This window comes from Chanos chanos, chromosome 3 (genome assembly GCF_902362185.1).
Source record: "Chanos chanos chromosome 3, fChaCha1.1, whole genome shotgun sequence".
Classification (NCBI taxonomy): Eukaryota; Metazoa; Chordata; class Actinopteri; order Gonorynchiformes; family Chanidae; genus Chanos; species Chanos chanos.
In genome coordinates, this window is record NC_044497.1 from 18225527 (window position 1) to 18237500 (window position 11974).

At 39.3% G+C, this 11974-nt stretch overlaps 1 protein-coding gene across 1 annotated transcript in view; it reads left to right on the forward strand.

The window, feature by feature from the left end:
* Positions 1 to 11974, forward strand: part of vopp1b (VOPP1 WW domain binding protein b) — a 29386-nt gene that overhangs the window by 9958 nt on the left and 7454 nt on the right. The gene's annotated exons all lie outside the window — the stretch shown is intronic.

Below are 11974 nucleotides of genomic sequence, written 5' to 3' on the forward strand. Positions count from 1 at the left end.
TGTCCCACCTCAGAGGACCAGACAAGGGCTCATCAGGCAGGAACCAATTAAAAAGCTCCAGGACTTTTACTGTGTGAAAATGACTGAGGGATTTGCATTATGTTTTACCATCCCAATGGTGCCTTTCATCTCTGCAGAATGTCAAAAAAATTGCTCGTGGATTCATTGAAGGATGAACTGCATGGATTTTGTTTAACTAGTTATTGGAGGAGCTTTGATGAAATAGTGTATGGCAGCTAGACCTATTACCATGTCTAATTCCCGTATGGGCTCTTCATTCAGTCCTGGATGATGAGGGTTTGATGGGCCATGAGGCAATTGCTATGCATTGTTCTTGGGCTTGCAAGCACTACACGACCACAGCATCAGTCTCTAATGCTGTAATTAGGATTTTTCACTTGTATTTGCATTATCAATGAACATTACCAAGTCAGTGTTCTTTCTGCTTCTGCCCCCAAACATTACACATTTCTAGCTGTTTGGTTTATGCAAAAGATTATACGATTGCACTGAATCTAAACCCCCCCCCCCCCCCCCCCCCCCCCCCCCCCACACACACACACACACACACACACACACACACCAAAAAATGAACAAAGAGAGTTTTTTACTTTGAGACATGCTGTCTTCAGCTATGACAGCAGTCATTACTATATACTTCCTTAGTCACACTTGGTGTTTTCATAAAACACAGAGCATGCAGGGATTGCGTTAATCCAGTCTGAGCTGTACATGTTTATGGCTAAAGTGATGCAGGCATAGTGTCTTATTATTGCTGACTCAGTCAGTTCCGTTACTGCTCTCCTCTCCTCTCCTCCCACATACTATTTCCATTTCTCTCCCTCTGAAAGATTGAACATTTGCATTCATACCAGAGAAAACAGCGCTCCTCAGATCCACTCCCAGATGATTAGAGACGACCTTTGGGATGTGGCTCAGGCTTGTGAATCAGTGTGAGCTACATGCTCATATCCAGATAGATTGAGTGGATTACAGCATTTACTCCCACACACAGTGCTTGTCTGGATTCATGTCCTGATGTCAGACCACTTTACAGCATCATTCATCATCAAAATGTGTGTGTCTCCTCTCCTTCTTTTTTTCTCCCCATTCTTTGCATTCTGTACAGGTTCAGTGCATGCTGAATGTTCTTGTCTAAAAAAATTATAATTTTGATAGAGGCAGTTGAGGGAGGATTATATATTTGATCAGTAAAACTTGTTCTTTCTCTTTCTCTCTGTGGTTTCTATATATGGTTGTGTGTTCTCATCGTCGTGATAGGTCATGAATAGAGGGAGCTGCACAGTCCCAGGGACCATTCATAATTGATCATATGGGCCATAGGCATGCTACATGTCACGTTTTAATTATGGATCACAACTTTTCCTGATCAGCTGTCTACAGGGAGGAGTATTGTTGGTTTTCATTATTTATGTGGACTATATTTGTGTTGGACTACAGTCTTATGCTTTCAAGGGACGACTGCGGGAAGAAAGATCTCTTAAATGTTCATTTTCAAAGAATAAAATTAGGTTTTAATAACCATGCAGGTCAGAATAATTCTGGTAATCTGTAATGGTGTAAATTGTGGTTCTGTTGTGCAAAAGCAGGATTATTTAAAATCTCAGTCAGTGAAAAGAATTATACTTTATTCTACAGTCAAACCCCCCACACCCCAAAAGAGTTCATTTTAATAGCTCTTCCCTTGACATGCAATGGTGCACCACCAGCTTTAAAAGGAGCACAGCTGACCTTTGCCTTATTTAACTCTCGCCGTCCTTGAGATGGTGTCGGTCCATCCCCTGTGAGTTACTGGAAGCGGAGGGACGATGAATTAAGACCAATTCTCAACACTCGAGCCGGCCCATTGACTCCAGTCCCATAGAGAGCAGTCTGGTATGCACCTCCACTCAGATACAGGTTCTCTAAATTATTCCGCCCTCTCCCTAAACAGTAGCCCTCTATCTCTCCGGCCTTGCTTCCGTCAGACAGAGCCGCTTGTCTGGGTAGAGGAGTCAGGGTAAACCTGCTGAGATGAGGAATGGAAACTGAAGAGGTGTTTAGGGACAGCTCTAGATGAGATTCAGATGAGCAGTTTCTTCAATGTAAAACAACCTGCTCAAAATGAAAGAAATTATTATCTGTCCAGATTTGGGCCACCTCTTTCTTGTCAGCTCTTTTAAAGGTCTTGTCGTGCCAATGGTATGAGGAAAATCTGGTTAATGGTTCCCTGTGAATATTAGACTTAATACTAATATCACTTAGCTGTAACCATAACCTTATTTTGGAACCTGAACCCAGTGAAATTACAGATATTCTGAAAAACTCTATTTATAGCTCAGCGCTCTGAACACTGGAACTGGAAGTTATTCAGAATAACTCTTCATTAGCTGTACGTATAATAAAGAACAGCATTAAAGTAGCAAGTACAATAAAACTCTTCGAATTCAATACCTCTAGCTAACTAAGTTCCTGGATCACCACATTCAGTAACTTGGAAATAATTTATCATGTACTCAAAGAGTAGGTATACGAACGTAAACGTTTATCACAACGATCAAATTCAAACGGTACAGTATGAATCTAATGTTGAATAAATTGCAACTCAGGTGGAATTAAGGCACATTCGCTATACACACACACATACAACAGCATCTAAACTACTCACAGGAAGATAAACTAACGGTAGACAATAACAATATCCTCGTTACCTAAAATATGTATGAACGAACAACTACGCGAGTATGAGGTATTACTCACAAAGAGGCACGCTTAACCAAAGAACTATCTGAGGGATGTTCTAGTGGAGTTACTTACACACAAAAGGGTAGTGAGGGAAGGAGAGGAAAAGGGGGAAGAAGAAGAGGAGCAGGCCTAGCCACGATGCTGCCCTTTGGGGGTATCTCTGCCTGAAGCGAATTTGGAATTTGCAAAATTTTAATTTGAGCTCGGTTGAAATAATTTTGCATAACTTTTTCCCATTAAAGAATAATAAAATTACATTAGCTTATCTGCCACATTTTATGTTTCCAAACAAGACCAAATATTGATTCTTTATCAGTAAGAGCTGCACAATCTCTCTGATGGCCAGAAGATTAGCTGCTCGTGACTTGCCACCTGGTTATTTTTAAGTCTTATTGCACGTTTATGGCTATAGGAACGGTTATGACTCGATATGCAACTCGATATGATAATATCGTATGGTTAGTTTCATTTTTCTTTTGTTCTACATAGTTTGTGCCCGAGTGGAGCAATGCAGATGGGGCCTGTGCATGGTCTGAATTCCATTCTCACAGGGAAACTAACCTCCCGAGGTGATCTAGTCTCCCTCGCAATCAAACGTTATCAGCATTTGGCCAAATGGTCTGGGGGTTGCTGCGCTAAAACATCGAACCTGGTGTCTGTTAGGTGTTACAGTGTGGGCTTTCTGCTTTGGTGTGCATTGGTCCCAAACGCAGGGAGGCCTGGGCCATAAAAGAGAGAACTAGGATCAGAGGGGATGGGGACAGAGGCTAAGTGAGAGTGATAGAAATAGATAAAGAAGGGTGAAAAAGAGGGAGAGAGTTTACACAACTGCAACTTTAATTACTAAGGAACACTAAAGGTTAACAAATGTCCTTTTCTTTCTGAAAGCTGCACAGTGTCCGCCCGACAGTCTTTAAGTCTGAATCTTCAGAAATGAGCACACATCACATGGGATTCTCATCAGTTAAAATGTTTACATGTGTGAAGTTAGTCAAGTAGAAGTCACATACTGCGGTGTAGTAAGACACACAGAGTGTTTTTTCCTTCCTTTTTTAACCTGTATCCGAAAAATGAGCATTTGATTTGAATTTAACTTGCGGGAAAAGGGGATTGTTATCTACAAAAGTGAAAAAAAGAAACAAGAGTACACAGGTGTAGTTAAACTGTAGAGATGAGTTTTTGTCAGCCATGGCTTATGAATTTTTGTTCATATTATTGCCTTGTTATTAAAATTAAGCAAAGGGCATTTGTGGTATTTGGATGAAGTCCCAAGTTCCCATGCTGGAATTTGAACTGGAAGCTTAGACAAGTGGAGATGAATGACACCTGATGGAACAAGGCTTTGCTGTAAATACCAGCACTTTCATACAAGTTCCTTTGCTCTTTAAACGAAAGGGTAGCTGTTCCCTCTAAGTGTGGCAGTAATTAAAACCCTCAATTAGAGAGGTTTTACTCAAAGGTTATCCATGGGTGATTATGAACTTCAGTTTGTTTCTGTACCCTCATTACCCTTTCAGCATGAAGGCTTGTATCAGATAATGCAAAGAAAAATCTACATTTTCTTCCTCTGGGTGACTGCTGAAGTGTAAACAATGACTTAGTCATTTCCATTCCCTTCCGTTTAGTCGGAAACATATCGAACTCCAGTCCAAACAGCCTAATCTAAATCGTACTGTGGGACAGGTTGAGCTTTGTACCATGTGATTGGTTGAAGTCCCTTTGTTATGAAAAATCATGTTATTATATCTTTCTATGATTCATGGTGTTGACGGCTGAATTAAAACCACAACTGAATATCACAAAACATGGAAAACAAATCTCGTGGTTTATCTTCAACACAAAGCCCCCCCCCAGATGTGTTATATAGTGCATGTGTGTTTCCACCTCTCACTGCAGTATCAGTTAAGTGGTGTCGGTAGTCAAGTGAGCAAATATAGCATCAAAAACAGCACAGTGTTTCGACAGACACTCTACTGACATCTTAACTGCTAGGAGCAAAGTGTCCTGCAGAGCCATAAATTACATACCGTGTTGCAAAGATCGAATAACTGCCCCAGTCTAGAACAAACAACTCTCTCCTGAGGAAAACTCAGGGTTTTTTTTGCTGGGTTTTTTTTTTTTTTTTTGACAGTAAGTCACAAAAATAATATTAAAGCAGCCTCATCAGAGGAAAGGACCAAGTCTAATTGGTTTGCTTTATCCCAGGAACTTCATTCACATTTGCTTTGTATTGCCATGTTTGACAGTTTAACAGCAGAGAATAACTGTCACTTCATACACTTTATATCTTGTGATACAAGCCTTTCTGTAACTGTGCTCTACATTAAAATGAAGGAGATGACTCATTTTGTTTCCACCTGGTTGGAAACCAAGAGCTGTGCTAGAGCTGAAGGAACAAGGGCTGTTACTGAGTGGCACTGAAAGGATGCATCTGTCAGGTGGATTTCATGTTTTCATTTAAGCTAGATGTATAATTAATATCCCCCCACCCAAGAAAGAGTTTCAGTGTGCGTCATATTGCTCCTGCCCTCGCTTTCAACAGCGGACTCAGACACACACAAGGTGTGTGTCACTGAATAGAGCAGATGGTGTGTGTCTTATCACCACACACAAGAAATTCTTCACACTCCCTCTCTCTCTCTCTCCACTCAGCTCACCATATTTTTCAACATTTTTGTCATACTTCCTGAGGTTTTTATAAACTTCAGGGAATGTTCTGGAAACCACTATTTCCAGCCAGTTGGCGGAAATGTCAGAGAACATTTGATCAGAGAGGTGCAATAGTTACACTGTATGAGCAGTGCAGTAAAAAAGAGTGTCAGCCTTTATATTACAGAAGACTCTGCTCTGACAGCTCTGACACTCTCAGGTCAGTTAGGCCAACCGTGGACAATATTTTAACCAGCATCTTAGTTGCTCTTTGTCTCCTAGTGTCTCTCTCTCTCTCTCTCTCTCTCTCTCTCTCTTGCTCTCTATATATATCCCTAGCTCCTTCAGCTCAACACACACATGGGCAGACTGTATTTGTATTTGTATTCGAATTAAAGTGGCAATAGGCATAACAGTCCTATTTTTGTTTTTATTACACTTCTAATTTTAGGATATTATAATATTCATTTGTGTTCTTCAATAAACTATTATAATGATTATGAGCACTCAAATGTAACATTGGTTTGTGGTTTTCATAAACCCAGCAATAAAAATGTATAGCCATAAACATCACTGAAAAGAAAATAATTTGTACTTTTAGATTATGCTTTGCACTGTGGCCTTATAGGCTTTATAGCCTTTCCCCATCTTGTGAGGAGCCACAATGTGCAACCAGAGGTCCTCACTAAGCTCTCTGGTTTTAGCCATGACTTACCATTTACTAGTAACTAACTAGAGAAGTACTGCATGAGATGTTGTCAATTTATTACTAGGACCATTTGAAATGGTATAGGAGCTTGCATTTTCCCAAAAATTCACAACACTTTCAGGGGGTATGAATAATTTTGGACATGGCATTTTTAGTTTAAAAAAACAAACAAAAAAAAACACAGAAATAGTTAAAAATGATCAATCTCTGTAATTTCCAGCCAGATGAAACCTATTGGTCACTATAAATCCAAATTTGGCATGGGTATGAATAATTCTGGGCTTAACTATATGTGTGTGTGTGTGTGTGTGTGTGTGTGTGTGTGTGTGTGTGTGTGTGTGTGTGTGTGAAAATCAGTAGTGTGTTACTTTGTCTTGAGGGACAAATTTGTTAATTTGTCAAAATACATAACAGCAGGCTGAGGAGCTAATTATGTAAAACACTCTTTTTTGTGTTCTATTCTACTGTGTTCTTACTTTTGAAGACAAAAATTCAAAAATCTTTGCCATTTTGCATTAATTTGTCAGTGTGTATGCTGTCTGTAATTGGGCATTAGCAAATTTTAGCCGTGTTCAATGAAAAGCTCTAAAACTGATGTGATATTTTAACTTTGAAATGACTTAGATAATTGCATGCTGTGTACTGTTTTTTCAGTTGAAAAATGGTTCATTCCCAGCAGCGATCAGGGAAGTAGTTGAATTGTCATTGGAATCTTATATTTTTACTGCTTACAGTATATTGCCAACATATTTTGTCTTAACCTACGTTTCTATCATTTGAAAGTAGTTCATATCTGTTTATACCCGAAGGCCAGTTCCGCCATTCTTCTCTTTGTTAGATTCCAAAGTATTTCAGTGTCTTGACACCTGCTTGAAGCGAACCATTCTCCCTTAGACAGAGGTTGTTACAGAACCGGGTTTTCCAATGGAAAAAAAAAAAATCTGATCAGGGCAGTGCAGCCTTTTGCTGTTACAGAGCTCGTCATACCACACTCTGAGAAAGACTCGCAAGAAACAAATCTTTCTTTGAGTGTGTTTGTTCTAGTTTAAATATGCATGGACAGTAATCAGAGAGAAGATGCGACCACAGTGCTTTTTCAAACAGAGACTAACAAATAATAAAAGACAATAAACTACAGGAATTATTTTATAGGTTTTCATTGTTGTTACTAGAATGTGTTTTGACTGTTTTGGAAAGATATTTATTTCAGTCCTGTCTGTACAATGCGTACGCCCCCAACCCCCCACACATACTGCACCCACCCAACACAAGAAACATTGAACATTTCTCTCTATTAAAGAGCCCAGCTCTAAGTTAACCCTTTCCTACAGTATGACCGAAATAGCAAAACGTGGCAGTGCGAAGGTAAAACTTCACAGCCAAGGCCAGTTCTAATATGACAGACACAAATGCATAAGAACAAATTTATGAAGTAAGTATTCTCCCTCGAATATTGCACTTCCCATGCTAGTGGCAAACACTGGAGGAAGTAATTTGGACACATTCTTAGAATATATTCGCTCCTCGAGATATATTTAATAGCTTAGTTCAGCTTGGATGGATTTTATTTGTGTTATCTCTCCTGGAGTGTGGACTGAGAGACTAGATAACTGTTGGCGTCGCCATAAGCCAAGGTTTGCATTTCAAACAGGCAACAATTCACAGCCGAAGAACTAAATCTCACATCTCATGAACTAAACGAAGGGCACACTGATCACGTCTCTGCCAAGATACTGATCAGAGAATCTCATATCTTTTTTACAAGCCACAGCCTTACCTTATTTGGCAGGCAGCTGCCGTGGTCATGTGTCTAGCCACCGGTCTAGCCAGCTGACGTAGAGTTATCCTCACCTTCTTTGACAGGTGACTGACCCTTAAAACTTTGTCAAGTGACAAGCATCTTTGTTTGACAGTCAGTGTGGCAGTGATGTCCTTTATGCCTTTACTCCAACTAAGATAACAGGTTGGACTTTCTCTCTGATGTTCTCTTAGATGTTTCCAAGGTTACTAAAAATGTCACCCAAGCTTTAAACACAAGCTAAATTACCGCTAAAATAAAAGAGCAAAATCTGTGATTCCTGTGCTGTGTGGCACAATTCCCCACAGACAAACACATAAGGTATGATAAAATGATAGCTCTGTAATCCCACAGATTTGTGGCCTAGAGAACAAATTTTAGCCATCTATGAGTCACAGTTGCAAATGCTGAGGTACTATGCTAGCCCTAGCTAATACGTAACAATAGGACATTTTTCCAGATATAAATTTAGATATAATTTTTGGTGACCTTTTGTAACTGTATAGATAAATGAGGAGTACTAGCTGTACTAATACACTCATGCTGTTTCATCATTATTGCTGAGTTCTTGACGAAGCAAATGTTCTCTTGTGATGTACCTAGTAATGCAGAGCGCTGTTGCTAACCCAAATTTGGCCTCTGTTTCTCTGAGGCAGTTACATTCAGATAAACTGGAGCTCCAGCTTGTACATTCTGTTAGCTCTGCTAATGGAAATAATAACATCAGTCCCTGTTCCCTCTTACATGGTCCATTAAGTATGCTAATATCGTCAAGCATTTCTAATGGAGCTAATTTATTTTCAGTTACCCTCTATGTCTGTTCTCAGATGTGAAACAGCACTAAAAATAAATGTGTCACTTTTGGAACAGTATGAGTTCAAAGAATGCACTTTTTCCCCCTCATAAAACATAGCTATTATAGGCAGAGTTCGTCTGAAAGACAGCTCTCACACTCTGAGGTGGGCCACTGTTACCCACCTCAGAGTATATATATAAAAAATTATATATATGTACACACACATACATACATATATGTAATTTATTTCTTTTTTTATAATTAACTAACCAAAAGCCTTTGGGCTGTTGTATGCTGTGACGTTGCTTTTCATGAAACTAGCTTTATTCCTGCTGGTTTCTACTTCAAGTTTCACTTTGATTTTTAGGTCATTAGCCAGCCGTCTTTTAAAGTGAGGCTTCACAGTGAAACGGCCTTTGATAAAGCTTCACAGTCATGGGTTTTTTTTTTGTCTTTTTCTCTCTGACTCTAACAGCTTACGTGAAGGAAGGAGGAAAAACTTATCACTAATCCTGTTTCATCCTCAGATGCTCTCTCCATTCAAGGACAAATACAGAATCAGAAAAATTCTCATTAAATATGGATTCATTACATTGTGGTAGCATAGGAAGCAACAGTTGTGCTGTCTTCTGTCCCTTGATCTTAGGAAATATTTGCTGTCTGATCTTGCAATACAGTGATTTAACTCTCTTAAATGATGTACTCTGAACCTTTGAAGATTATATCTCTTTAATGTTTCAAGGTTTGGCTTGTATTCTGTTTTATTTTTTGTTTGTTTGTTTGTAACATCTTTCTGTTTGCTATATACATTTCCAAAGCTTCAAAACTTTTGACATATATTCTTGTTCCAAAACAAGAATGTATGTCAAAAGGAGGACCTTTTTATTGGTTCACTGTTGAATAAAGTGTTTTTTTAAGTAACAATGTATGAATCCATTTCTTACCACTAACAGGCTTTTTTTATTCTAATCAGATGAACAAAGTGACAGTTGGAAAATAGAATAATGAGGGGAAAGGAAGAATGGATAAGAAAAGAAAAAATTGAGTTTGGAATGGAAAGAAAGCCTTTTTTTTAAATGTATATATATATTACTGCTCAGATTGAGGGAGTTGGAAGCGGTCTTTTGGGTTGTCTGATAATATATGATGCTGGTGTGCTTTGCTGTGTGTGGGGAGGTGAACGGAGCAAATGATGAAGGTTGGCCGGTTTGAACTCCGCTCACCCGCTTCGATTCATAGCAGTCTTTCCCTCCACCTCACAGCCCCGTCCTGTCACGCTAAGCAGTGCAGGGACTTGATTGTGCAGAGGAACAGAGAATGATAGTGAGGCTTCCCTTGGCTCACAGATGGGGAAGAGAGAGAGAGAGAGAGAGAGAGAGAGCAACGATCCCTTAGCAGGCATAAATTGTGTATAATTGGTGGTATTTGTATGGAATACTGCATTAACAGATTAGCATTCTTATGAATTATAAAAGCTGACAGAATCGATTCAAGTTGGTAAAGTGGTATGAATACATATGTCCTGTAAGTATTAGAGATGTTAAAGCAGGCATTTCATGAACTTTTATAGCTAAATCGATAATTCCAGCAGTTGCTAATGGATGCACGTTGGTGCATACATAGATGTATGTTTCCATATGCCAATCTAACGTACTACACTTATTTCTACTGTCATCCAGTCAATTTCGTCTAAGACTATATATGTCACGTGGAGGTGATATTCCTGGTGATGTCTGATGGGAAAGTTCTAAAGTTGATGAGACAATGATCATAAATGTTATTTACCCAGATGCCGTCACTCATCTCTGTTAATAACCCGTGCAAATACCTTCTGTGATGCATCTAGACTTATGCAAGTCCTCTGATCCTAGACTTCTGGCCACAGTGGGTCTTATTGCTTTCAGGGTAAGGCCATTGTCCCAAGCCATGGACCAAATGCTACATCCCAGTGCATCTAGGGCAAGCCATTTGCTAACAGTGCCAGGAGCTCTTCTTGGTTTGTCCTTTTTCTTTTGGCTAATATCATGGTTGTACCAGGTTGCCTTTATCGAGTATTCACAGATGGTACGGGGTCGAAGACAAACAACTGTGTTTTGGGTGAAATTAAGGGTAAAAATATAAAAAAATTGAAAAAGTGTCCCTTCTTAGTATACCATTCTCTGTATAAGTAGCAAGCTGTATCCTGAACGTGCTGACAGAGTAGTTCAGTGGAAAATTTAACAGAGAGAATTTTAAGGATTTTATCTCATCTGTTTATAAATGTTTAAAGGGTAAATTTATGCGGATGAGAAAAAGACAAACTCTTCAAGCATTCATTGAAACAGACATGCAAAGAAAGAGGAAAAACTGTTTGGCTTATTCCGTCTCTCACTGTTTTCCAATATTCATAAATATGCTGTAAATTTGGTAAGTGGCACAACAGTACACTGATAAACTGAACATTTTCAGATTCATCCTTTGAAACATCTCATGTAAGGACGACTCCCATTTGCCTCATTCTTTTGGATCTGTAATGTTTCCAATGCTGTCCACTGTCCTGAAAAGGATGCTGTCTATACAGAGCTCATTTACATTCCAGCTCAGGCCCTCATGTCTCCAGCCATTGCTGGCTCAGAGAGACGGAAGAGCCTCTTCACCTTTAAAACACTTGTGAGGGATGAAAACACAGTTATGTCACTGCTACGTCCTGTGCCAGCAGCAAGCTTATTATCATTCCCCATAAGATGCAGAACCAATTGGGGAAATGCTTTAATTGAGAAGAGCTAAATTATTAATCATCCGCAGGATTTCTCATCAATTCTTTTCGGACCAGGTGACATCAGAACGTGCAGTTGGCTCAACCATGTATAATTGATGGATTTTGTGCACCAGGAGAACTGCAGGTCTCACATTAAAATCTGCTTTGGGTGGTGTCCTAAAAATAAAAATAAAAAGAAGAAGAAGAAGAAAAGGTTCCAGGTGTTGCATCTTCATAGATATTGGCTCGTGCCGCTTGGGTGTGTGGGTTTTTTTGGGGGTTTTTTTCCAGTGCACAATACCAGTATGTTTTTTGTAAGTAGATCTGATACCACCTATCCCTACTTACAGAGCTAGGAATAAAAAGAAAAATACAGCAGGCTTCTTTGACTTAACAAAAGAAAAAATGGGTTTGTATCTTGTAACTCTGTTTGAAGTGAGGCCACTATTTTCCTCACTCCAGGAACCAGTCCGTGCAAGATAAATGAAGAACGAAAAAAGAAAGAGTTCAATGTGACGTGGTTATAGACATTCAGATAGA